A 13,405-nucleotide genomic window follows, 5' to 3' on the forward strand; every position below is an offset into this window, starting at 1 on the left:
GCCCCCGCCCTCTCCCTCCTCTTTTGGCCGTTCGGGGAATCTCTTCCTCAGAGCTGCTCCCACCACCTTCCTGTGGCTGACGCCATGATGGGTCAAGGACCTCATCATCTCCACTCCCCTCTTCAAGCACCGGTTGGTCCTGGGTTGTCTCGCCAGCACCGTACGCACCAGAAATTGGCAACTGAGTCTCATCATCATCAGATGAGCACTGTGGTGTGCTGACAATAGGCACTGGCCCACCCGCCTCTTCAGATTCAGAGGGACAAAGCAGTTGCGCATCACTGCATACTCCCTCTTCTTCACACTCTAGACTGCTGCTTGGCTGGCCACCTCTTTCCAAGCCAACAGATTCTGAGAACAGAAGTAAAGATTGAGATGGCTCCTGTACAGGGCTCTCAGACTGCCTGGGCAATTTGGCAGGTGGTGAAGAGACAGATGGTTGCTCTTCAGTGCTCTGGCCCTGGGAGGATGCGGAAGTCATTGAAGTGGATGCGTTAGCTGCCATCCATCCGACAACGGCTTCAATTTGTTCGTCACACAGCAGTGGGGTACGGCGAGGTCCTACAAAGCTGCGCATGAAGGACTGTTGCCTGGTAAAAGTGGGGGATGCTGGGTCACTGGTGGCCGCAGCAGACACCGAATCCCCACGTCCTCTCCCTGCTGAATCCCCCCGTCCTCTCCCTGCTGAAACTCCACGACCACGTGCCTTACTCCCTGCCTTCTTCATCTTGGTAGACTGATAAAGATAGGCAGAAAAGTAAAAAAGGGGTGGCTTAGTGTTCTTATTCCTGAACACCTGCTAACCAGTATAAGAAACACTAGTTTGGCTAAGAGTGTGTGTACTACACTTTAATATGATCTAATGTGGCCTACACAACTGTAAAGTGGAGTGTTTGGTGAACTTTATTTCCTTTTTTTTTTGGGGGGGGGGGAGAAAAGGATGTGACCAAAGTTTGAAGTACAAGCCAGCAAAAAGGCTCCTCTATCTAATCCTATATAGTGTTTGCAACCAACCAATGACAATGGATGCGGATGGAAGCACACTAATATAGGAACAAAAATCTGGATAAATTAGCTGCAAAAAAAGGACTATGTATGAGGCAGTGACGCACGCTGAGCGGACTACAGCTAGCGGTGGCTGTAGAACACACTGCAACGTGAGCTGCACTCACACACAGAGAGACCTATCAGACAGCCAAAAACAGTGCAGAGAAATGGGCTATAGCACTGAAAGGCTGCTGAAAGGCTCCGCTGTCCACTCCTTTAGTGTTTGCAACCAACGTATATGGATACGTATGGAAGCACACTATAGAGGAGAAAAAAAAAGCAGCAATAAAATAAAAATGTGTATGAGGCAGAGACACACGCTGGGCGGCCTACAAGCAGACGTGCCTGCAGGACACACTACACAGCGTGGTTCTGCACTCACACAGCCCTTGCAGACAGCTATTAAAACAGCGCTGCTGGGCTACAAAAATGCTACAGTGGTGGATTATGTAGCCTGGGTAGAGCAATAGATATTTTAGATGATCGCTATTTCTAACTGTCCCTCACAGTCTTCAACAGCAGCCTGTCCCTAACTGAATTCACAGCAGAGTGACCAGAAATGGCGGCTGCAGCGGTTTTTATAGTGCATCATTACATCATTTCAGCAGCCATTCACAGCCATGCCAGTAGTTAACATGCCTACATGCCTAACAGGATGTGCCCACACTTCTGAGGATCTCCATTGGCTGAATCAAATCGAGCGGGCTCCTAGCATTATGGGAACTTCCGATTCCGGTATTCGATATGAAAAAAGTATCGGAACTAAGTATCGGAATTCCGATACAGCTAATATCGGCCTATACCCGATACTTGCGGTATCGGAATGCTCAACACTAATCATAACTACAGGTGAGGCCCATGTGCTCTTTGACCGCTTAATCACTCACAGCTGCAACATCTCATCAATCTCCTGGTGCATGACGTGCTGCACCTCGTCCAAGATCCGATAGGATGTCCACCGTAGAGGGGCATGATTCCCGGTGTCCACTTCATGGACCGCTGCCTCAGTCCTTCCAGGTCTGTATGTAAACGCTGCCTGGAAGGGTTCCAGCGTGGCTCGCAACTGCAACCGCTTGTGTGCGGATAGCAAGGCGCTTAACTCCACGTCCTCTATGAACCCGCCGGCCTTATCTTGGGCTAACATGTCCAGAAAGGGGTCTTTCTCCCCATCCTTGGGCAGATTGCAGACCGGTAGGGTGCAGGCTCCACATTCTTGATGAGCATTCATCATGTTAACGTGGAAGGCCTTGCGCCTATCCCAAGCGTGGTCAAGGGTGACCACGTAGGTGACTGGATTGAGCTGTTGGTGTACGAGGTATGGGCCTTCTCAAGCCACCTGAAGCTTATCCTTTGGTACAGGGACCAGCACCCACACCTTCTGACCCACCTGGTAGGTCTGGGTGCTCTGTTCGTACCAGTGCTTCTGGTCAACCAAAACAAGAAGGATAAAGGTTATAACACGGAGGACCGTGAAACCAAATACAATCAACAAAAAAGAAAGGTCCTCCAATGAGGTAAAAAGATATATTTTTATTCAACACATTAAATGATAAAAATTTGACACGGCAACCATATAGAAATAGGATAGCAAAGAAACACATACACAATGGGTGACACAATACATAGAAAAAAATCAGTTATGGCACATGAAGTAATATATGACAAAAAATTAATCAAGACTGTGCATAAAGTGCCTGGTATCATGAGAATTTATCATATAGTATATCTCATATATCCAAAGGTGTAATGTAATCACAAAAATGCGTCACAAAATATGTGCAAAAATGCATAAAGTGCTTAGTGCAAAAAATATATATAAATATATCTCGTATTGCAACAGACACTGTACTGAAACACAGTAGTACATAACAATTTTTATAAATAAAAATATATTAATACAGCAATTACTCCATCAAAAAAGTTCTTGCACATAGTGATACATAGCATACTGGCATTGCTGGTTTTCCTATAACTGATCTCCTTAAAAAGGAAAAAACCTTTTAATAAAGTGCAAAGATGTAAATAAATTGAAAAGGAGACCAGATATGGAAAATTTTTTTATCTCCATGGCTAAAGGTCACAGAAACTAATCATGAGATTATCTTTACCAAAATAGGGTGTCACCCAGGGTCCCCCTGACGCGCGTTTCGATGTATCACCACCTGTGCACTCGACCCGATCCCATCCCACTTCATCCCAAACCTCACCACAGTCTTCATCCCAACCCTAACCCATCTCTTCAACCTATCACTAACAACTGGTGTTTTCCCCTCAAGCTTTAAACATGCCTCCATCACACCTATCCTCAAAAAGCCCTCTCTTGACCCATCCTCTGTATCTAGCTATCGCCCTATATCACTTCTCCCATACGCCTCCAAGCTACTGGAACAACACGTCTACCTTGAACTGTCCTCCCATCTCTCTTCTTGCTCCCTCTTCGACCGCTTACAATCTGGCTTCCGGTCACACCACTCCACTGAAACTGCCCTTACTAAGGTCACCAATGACCTCTTAACTGCCAAGAGCAAGCGACACTACTCTGTCCTCATCCTCCTGGACCTGTCGGCTGCCTTTGACACAGTGGACCATTCCCTATTATTACAGACCCTCTCATCCCTCGGCATCACAGACTTGGCCCTCTCCTGGATCTCATCATACCTAACAGACCAGACATTCAGCGTCTCCCACTCACACACCACCTCCTCACCTCGCCCCCTATCTGTCGGAGTCCCACAAGGTTCAGTCCTAGGGCCCCTGCTGTTCTCTATTTACACCTTTGGCCTGGGACAGCTCATAGAATCTCATGGCTTTCAGTATCATCTTTATGCTGATGACACACAGATCTACATCTCTGGACCAGATATCACCTCCCTACTAACCAGAATCCCTCAATGTCTGTCCACTATTTCATCCTTCTTCTCCACTAGATATCTGAAACTCAACATGGACAAAACAGAATTCATCATCTTTCCCCCATCTCACGTGACCCCCCCTACGAACCTATCAATTACAGTAAATGACTGCCCACTCTCCCCAGTCCCACAAGCTCGCTGCCTCGGAGTAATCCTTGATGCTGATCTCTCCTTCAAACCACATATCCAAACCCTTTCCACTTCCTGCCGACTTCAACTCAAAAATATTTCACGCATCCGTTCATTCCTCACCCAAGAATCTGCAAAAACCCTAGTCCATGCCCTCATCATCTCTCGCCTTGACTACTGCAACCTCATGCTCTGCGGCCTCCCCTCAAACACTCTCGCACCCCTCCAATCTATTCTAAACTCTGCTGCCCGACTAATCCACCTGTCCCCCCGCTATTCCCCAGCTTCTCCCCTCTGTCAATCCCTTCACTGGCTCCCAATTGCCCAGAGACTCCATTACAAAACCCTAACCATGACATACAAAGCCATCCACAACTTGTCTCCTCCATACATCTGTGACCTCGTCTCCCGGTACTTTCCTGCACGCAACCTCCGATCCTCACAAGATCTCCTTCTCTACTCCCCTCTTATCTCCTCTTCCCACAATCGCATACAAGATTTCTCTCGCGCATCACCCCTACTCTGGAACTCTCTACCACAACATATCAGACTCTCACCTACCATCGAAACCTTCAAAAAGAGCCTGAAGACCCACCTCTTCCGACAAGCCTATAACCTGCAGTAACCACCGATCGACCAAACCGCTGCACGACCAGCTCTACCCTCGCCTACTGTATTATCACCCATCCCTTGAAGATTGTGAGCCCTCGCGGGCAGGGTCCTCTCTCCTCCTGTACCAGTTATGACTTGTATTGTTTAAGATTATTGTACTTGTTTTTATGTATACCCCCCTCACATGTAAAGCGCCATGGAATAAATGGCGCTATAACAATAAATAATAATAATAATAATATCTTCCTCAGAAGGGGTGCTCAATCTCCCATTTCACAAGACCGCTCTTTTTATACCTTAATGTGTGGCCAATCAACATAATACAGATCACCTGTGAAGTGCATGGCTCCCAACATCCGCATTGCACTATACTTAGTTCACGCTCCCGGAAGTGTGCCCCAGTAAAAGCCATGTCCTAGATATTTAGACAGCGCTGTCATCAATATGTGATACCCGAAAGTGCATCCCCACGGTTGTCCTGGCGATGGCTACCCATGCAAAAACCGGAAATATAAGCGCCATTTTGGATCACCCATGATAGGAGGCTTACTCAGTTGTCTAGGAGACAACACCTCACTGGGCACGTCAGTGTTGTATCTCATAAAGACGGCCCACATTATATGGTGCATTCGTATCCTACTTAGCAAAATTTAACCCATCCTATAAAAGAATGTAAACGGGGCAAACACAAATAAAAATAGGATCCTAATCGAAATCTTAGTTTAACAGACTTCAGAATCATAAAGCATTTCTCCCAATATAAAGTATACATAACACAAATGGCATTTTTTTTTAAAACTTTTTTATTGACATGAACGGGTGATTCATGCGGGCCCACATGCATACTCCCTGTCATTCTAGTTATCAAGTCATATCCATACAAAAACATGTACATATATCTAGGTACAAAAATATTTTTATATTTTATGTGAAATACAAAATCTATATATAGAAAAAGATTTTTTTTTTAAAATTTCAGTTAAAAATAAAAAATGAAAAAATAAAAAATACATAAAATAAAAATAATGAGAATAAAAAATACCACACCCCAGAAAAAATTGGGATATGTAAAAAAAGGATGCACAATAGTGCGACAGTGCACAAAATAAGATACTTATTTTATAAAAAATCCCAACAAAAGGGCATAGTGTATAATGATTAATATATTACCATCCAAGTTATAAAGAAGTGAGTGGTGACCCAAGAAGAATAAAAATTTGTGCAGTATATAAAGAAAATACCATGAACTACCATACACCTATGGCGTGCATGGATACCTGAGTAAATGCATAAAAAGTGACAAGAATACAAAGAAAAATGTCATTACAGTGAAAATGTGCTAGACTAATGTGCTATCAAGAAATGACATATGAAAAAGACAAACCATAAAATGCCATAAAATATGGCATAGAAATATGTCATACAATATGTATATACACAAAGATGCCAAGAAAAAATGACAGTGTTGTCAAATATGGCATACAAAGATGCCAAAAAATATGTAAAGTGACAAAGTGTTATGGTACTAAAGTGCAAGACAAAGCTGCTGTCGATAACGACAGACATGGCATATGAATATATCACGCAAATATATATATACACGACCATGTATATATATATATCAAGAAAAACAAGATATTATGATACTAAAGTGCAAAGAGTGCAGTAAAAAGAGACATTTAGAAAAAGGACACCAAGACAAAATGAGAAGATTTTTTTATATATTCTCATAAATAACAATCTGTAAAGGACAAACAAATAAGTGTGCATACATACATGCCAACTAAAAATCATATGAGGCATGCACACATACATATACGCACACATGTATATACATATGGAACTATGAAACACACATATATATTCCAGCAATGCCAGATGGTAGAAACGCAAAAATTTTTTTTATATATACAAGGGATAATACTTGACTCAAAAAGAAGCCGAGTTATGAAAGACCAAGATAAAAATTCCCAATCCAATTACATGGTCGGATCATGGCGCTAACTCAGATCTTAATACACTTCTTTAATAATCTCCATTCACCGACTGCTTTAGGGGGAGCCGAACATCCAAAAAACAAGACAAAGATTTCTAATCCAGTTACATGGTTGGATCCTGATGCAAATTCAGATCTCAACACACTTCTTTGATAATCTCCATTCACCGGATGTCTTAAAGGGAACCGAACATCCACAGGCAAAAAATAGAGAGGTGTTATAAATTTCAACTTTCTATAGCAAATTTTGACTTTTCTGTAGCAAATAAAGTTGAGTGAAGAGTGGTCAACACTAAAAAATATACAAAAAACACAATTAAAAACAAAAATAAAAACAAGTGAATAAAACCATTCACAAAAAGGGAGCATAGCTCAGGATTTCGTTCAAACCCTTGGGACGCACCGTCTGCAGTCTCCAAATCCATTTCGATTCCAGTTGTGAAAGGGCTTTTCTAAGATCTCCTACTCGATTGTCCATCACTACACAATCAATGTCGATAACTTTCAAAAGTTTAGAGTCACAATTATATGCAGCTTTAAAGTGCCTCGGGATTGGTTTTAATGTTTAACAATCGTCAACTTTATCAGCATTGATGATGTCTAACACATGTTCACAGATCCTAATACGTAATCGCCTTGAGGTTAGACCCACATATATAAGGTTACAGGGACATGTTGCAAAGTAAACAACTCCCTCTGTATTGCACATGATATGTTTACTTATTTTGAATTCCTTTGTCCCATCGCTCGAATGAAAAGTAGTACCACGTCTCATATTCGGACATGCAAGGCATGAACCACATGGAAAGAACCCGTCTTTAGGGCCACTGGTGCCAAAAAAGTTTTTCGGTGGATCACCAATATAATTGCTCTTAACAAGATGGTCTTTTAAATTTCTGGCCCTTCTGTATGTAATTGATGGACGATCGGAAATAAAGTCATGAAGTATCAGATCCGTTGTTAAAAGTGGCCAAAATTTGCCCAATGCCTGTTTCATATCGTACCAATGCTCATTATATTGACATATGAATCTCACCTGTTCTTTCTCAGTTTTTTTCTCCTTCCGTGGCTGTAATAGAGTGCTTCTTTCAGTACTCAAAGCTCTCCTTAAACCCTTCCTGACAGATCTTCGACTGTACCCCTTTTCGAAGAATTTCCGGGACAATTCACGTGACTGCAGGAAGAAAGAATTGACATCAGAACAATTACGTTTTAACCTTAAGAACTGTCCTGTAGGAATATTGTTGATTAAGGAATATTGTTGATTTGATGACTCGGATGTGAGGAAGAAGCATGCAGTAATGAATTAACTGCAGTGCTTTTCCTATGAATACTTGTTTGTAAACAATCCTTCTGATCCTTGTAGAGCAGGATATCTAAAAATTCAACGGATTCCTGACTATATTTACTCGTCAAGTGAATATTGTAGTCATTCTTATTGAGTTCCAAAATGAATTCTTTCAAATGACATTCAGAGCCCTGCCATAAAAAGAGAACATCGTCTATAAATCCAGTCCAGATCAACACCTTCTCAGAGTGTTTAATGGGGTTAGCCAAGAAGCATTCCCGTTCCCACAGCCCCAGGAAACGGTTCGCATAGGAGGGCGCGAAGACCGCTCCCATGGCGGTTCCCTGGAGCTGTAGGTAGGGAACGCCCCTAAAAAGGAAAAAATTGTGTTTGAGGCTAAAATCCTATGCTTCAAGTAAAAATTCTCTAAGTTGAGTCTCCATGTCCGTAGTAGAGAGGAAAAAAGCAACTGCCCCTATTCCATCTGTATGTTTAATGGACGTGTAAAGTGCTTCCACGTCCATAGATACCAACCACATATCAGATTCTAGGTGTATGCCCTCAAACCTACGTATGCAATCAGTGGAATCTTTAAGGAAAGAAGGTAGAGTCTCTACTAAAGGTTTAAGATGCCAGTCCAAAAATTTGCATAAAGGTTCACATAGACTGCCATTACCGGAGACTATTGGTCTCCCAGGGGGATTAACCTCACTTTTATGTACCTTAGGAAGTAGATACAGACACGGTGTCCGAGGATGATCAACTGTCAAGAAATCCTTCTCTTGTTTGCTGATGACACCATTCTCAAAGGCCCTCATTAAAATTTTCTGCAACAAAGCACGAAAAGAATTATATTATAGAAATATATTTTTACATAAAACAATCATAAATGAACAATGTGCAAATAGACAATGTAAATAAAAGACTGCAACAATTTCAAGATAATTACCCTATGTGTAGAGGGTTAATACCGCTAATGTGCAAATAGAGCAAAATTACCTAGAGACAATTAAATCTTCTAAAGTGACTGCTGTGCACATACACCTATGTGAACCAAACTTGCAGCTTTTTCATAGGTGATAGCCATATATATAAAGGGTTAATGCCACTAATGTGCAAAATATAACAAAATTACCTACAGACAATTAATTCTTCTAAAGTGACTACTGTGCACATACCGATTACCCGTAACTGGACTATTACAAAAGGGGAAAGGACCACACAAATATGTTATTCACCTAGCGGTATTAACCCTTTACACATAGGGTAATTATCTTGAAATTGTTGCAGTCTTTTATTTACATTGTCTATTTGCACATTGTTCATTTATGATTGCTTTATGTAAAAATATATTTGTTACAAGCCGTATTATAATGGTTTTGGACTATTACAATAATTGTGAATTGGATATTTTAACCTTATGAGGAATTAGAGACATTGTGTCATTTTCTGTCCAATATTTATATTTTGTATTTTTATACATAATTTTTGTCAGTGTGTCTTATCCTTCTACTGGGTTATTTTGCGTTATTGTATGTTTTTTTTAAAAAATCAATAAATATAATATATATTTTAATTATTTTTATGGATCTCTTTATCGGCAACTATGTGATGTAAGTCTGTTTTTGGTTGGTTTAAAAAATTAATTAAGACAGTGAAAAAAATTATTTCAATTAAAAATAAAAAATACAAAAAACACGTACATTAAAAATAATGAGAATAAAAAATACCACACCCCAGAAAGAATTGGGACCCTGGGTGACACCCTATTTTGGTAAATATAATCTCTTGATTAGTTTCTGTGACCTTTAGACATGGAGAAAATTTTTTTTCCATATCTGGTCTCCTTTTCAATTTATTTACATCTTTGCACTTTATTAAAAGGTTTTTTCCTTTTTAAGGAGATCAGTTATAGGAAAACCAGCAATGCCAGTATGCTATGCATCACTATGTGCAAAAACTTTTTTGATGGAGTAATTGCTGTATTAATATATTTTTTATAAAAATTGTTATGTACTACTGTGTTTCAGTACAGTGTCTGTTGCAATACGAGATATATTTATATATATTTTTTGCACTAAGCACTTTATGCATTTTTGCACATATTTTGTGATGCATTTTTGTGATTACATTACACCTTTGGATATATGAGATATACTATATGATAAATTCTCATGATACCAGGCACTTTATGCACAGTCTTAATTAATTTTTTGTCATATATTACTTCATGTGCCATAACTGATTTTTTTCTATGTATTGTGTCACCCATTGTGTATGTGTTTTTTTGCTATCCTATTTCTATATGGTTGCCGTGTCAAATTTCTATCATTCATAGAATCATAGAATCGTAGAGTTGGAAGGGACCTCCTGGGCCATCTGGTCCAACCCCCTGCTCAAAGCAGGATTCGCTAAATCATCCCAGTCAGATGTCTGTCCAGCCTCTGTTTGAAGACTTCCATTGAAGGAGAACTCATCACTTCTCGTGGCAGCCTGTTCCACTCATTGATCACTCTAACTGTCAAAAAGTTTTTTCTAATATCTAATCTGTGTCTCCTCCCATTCAGTTTCATCCCATTGCTTCTAGTCTTTCCTTGTGCAAATGAGAATAAAGATGATCCTTCTACAATGTGACAGCCCTTGAGATATTTGTAGACAGCTATTAAGTCTCCTCTCAGTCTTCTCTTTTGCAAACTAAACATTCCCAAATCCTGCAACCTTTCCTCATAAGACAGGGTTTGCAGACCGGTCACCATTCTGGTTGCTTTTTTCTGAACTTGCTCCAGTTTGTTGATGTCTTTTTTAAAATGTGGTGCCCAAAACTGGACGCAATATTCCAGATGAGGTCTGACCAAAGAGGAGTAGAGGGAAATAATGACTTCACGTGATCTAGACTGTATGCTTCTGTTAATACATCCTAGAATTGCATTTGCCTTTTTTGCTGCTGCATCACACTGTTGACTCATATTCACTCTGTGATCTATTAGTATACCCAAGTCTTTTTCACATGTGCTGTTGCTTGGCCCTATTCCTCCCATTCTGTATATGCTTTTTTCATTTTTATTGCCCAGATGTAGTACTTTGCATTTTTCCCTGTTAAAAACCATTCTGTTAGTTGCTGCCCACTGCTCCAGTTTATTTATATCTTTTTGAATCCTCTCTCTTCTCTATTATTAGCTATCTCTCCTAGCTTTGTGTCATCAGCAAATTTAATCAGTTTACCCTCAACTCCTTCATCTAAATCGTTGATAAAGATGTTGAACAATACAGGGCCCAGGACAGAGCCCTGTGGTACCCCACTTGAGACATTCTTCCAACTGGATGTGCAGCCATTTACGACCACTCTTTGGGTCCGATCACTAAGCCAGTTATGAATCCACCTAACAGTTGCCTTGTCCATTCCATACTTAGTCATTTTTTCAATAAGGATTGTATGAGATACTTTGTCAAATGCTTTGCTGAAGTCAAGATATACTATATCTACAGCATTTCCTTGATCCACCCAATCAGTGATTCCGTCATAGAAGGAAATTAAGTTAGTCTGACATGACTTATTAGTTACAAACCCATGCTGACTGTTTAATCACTTCATTCTTATCCAGGTACTGACATACATGTTGTTTAATAATTTGTTCAAAGATCTTTCCTGGTATAGGTCAGACTCACCGGCCTATAGTTGCCTGGGTCCACCTTCTTCCCCTTTTTGAAGATAAATTCAAACAAGAAAAATTATAGCCAGCTCACCCAGTTAGACGTCCTTAGTGGTTCTGCTCACTGCCAGGAAGCCGCACGGAGTTGTAATGGGAGAGGCACACCCATGTTGCAATAAAAGCAAAAACCAGCAAATAATTCCAGCGGATGCTTCCTACTTGGCCATAAAATCCATTTTATTTTTATCTTTTAAAATAGTTCCATGTGGCAGAAACCCAAATATATACAGGGGGTCAGAAGAAAAAAAGGGCACACTGCTGCTTTATGCGTGCAGACTACGCGTTTCGACCTTACTAGGTCTTCTTCTAGGTCTTAAGTGTGAGCAGTGTTCAAGATAGTAATATACCCTGCTTCCAGGAACTTGATCCAATTACAAAATTTGGCTTAATTAAAATAGGGTGTATACCCTTACACAGGGATAAAACTTTGTTAAATACAAAATGTACTACATATTTAAAGCATATCGCTGCAAAGTGCCCTTATTTTTATCTAATACATTATTATTCACATCTTATATTTATTCTTAGATATCACAAAATTTACCATATGAACAAAAAAAAAAAAAAAAATTTTTAACCCCCCCCCCCCAAAAAAAAAAAAGGAGGAAAAAGGAAGGATCAATTTAAATAATGGTATTGGAAAAAATCAAGAAAAGAGATAATTTGACTTATAAAGAAAGGATAGGTTTGGAGGAGTTAGAAAAAAATCAAGATTTATTAATAAGAAAAGCAGACAAGGGAGGAGGGATAGTCCTGATTAATGCAGGTTTATATGAAAAACTGAATTTAATGATATTACAGAATGAGGATTCCTTTATTGAATTAAAACAAGATCCAACAAATAAATTTAATTTGTTAATAAAAAATTACTAGACGAAGGGGTATACACTGGTGCCATTAGTAATAAATTAAAAGAATATATGTATATTGAGTTTCCTATAATACCTATATATCATTCACTCCCGAAAGTTCATAAAAACATTTTTCCCCCACCACTAAGGCCCATATTGGCAGGTATAGGAAGTTTAGGGGAAAGATTAGGTGAGTGGGTGGATTTTTATTTGCAACCTTTGGTAAAAAATATTCCCAGCTTTATGCGGGATACTAAAGCAGTTGTAGGTATGATGGAATCATTTGAATGGCAATCTACTTATTCTTGGGTCACCTGTGATGTCATCGGTTTATACCCTTCGATACCATTTAATGTAGCAATGGCAAGTTTACATTACTATTTGGAAACTTATAGTAATTATAGAAAAGAGATAAAAGATTTTTTGCTGGATGGAGTTAAATTTTTATTGGAACATAATTATTTCAGATTTTGTGACAGATATTTTCTCCAAACAAAAGGAGTTAGTATGGGTGCGAAGTTCTCACCATCCCTGGCTAATTTAGTCATGGGAAGATGGGAAGAAAAACACCTATATAATGAACAAAATCCTTTTAAAAATCGCATCATTTGGATGGGGCGTTATATAGATGACCTGTTATTTGTATGGAATGGGGATAAAAAATCATTAGATGATTTCAACGAATATATTAACTGTAATGAATTTAATCTAAAATTTACTTGTATTTATGATAGTCATAAAATAGATTTTTTGGATATCACTCTTTCAGGAAATGCAGAAACTAAGAAAGTAGATATTGCTCCATTTAGGAAACAGACTGCATCAAATACAATTTTACATGATGATTCATGTCATCCAGC

General features: G+C 39.6%; 1 long non-coding RNA gene across 1 annotated transcript in view; it reads right to left on the reverse strand.

Annotated features, from left to right (window-relative positions):
* Window positions 1–4,944: 4,944 nt before the first annotated feature.
* LOC141085381 (uncharacterized) overlaps window positions 4,945–13,405 on the reverse strand; it is a 29,345-nt gene continuing 20,884 nt past the window's right edge. Inside the window, exons 3-5 of the long non-coding RNA XR_012231285.1 lie at window positions 8,707–8,811; window positions 7,733–7,870; window positions 4,945–6,988 (exon numbers count right to left, since the gene is read on the reverse strand). This is a non-coding gene — a long non-coding RNA (uncharacterized lncRNA). The remainder of the gene's footprint in view (window positions 6,989–7,732; window positions 7,871–8,706; window positions 8,812–13,405) is intronic.

The sequence above is a fragment of the Dendrobates tinctorius genome, unplaced genomic scaffold (genome assembly GCF_039654945.1).
Source record: "Dendrobates tinctorius isolate UK_male_01 unplaced genomic scaffold, ASM3965494v1 ptg000028l, whole genome shotgun sequence".
NCBI classification, from domain to species: Eukaryota; Metazoa; Chordata; class Amphibia; order Anura; family Dendrobatidae; genus Dendrobates; species Dendrobates tinctorius.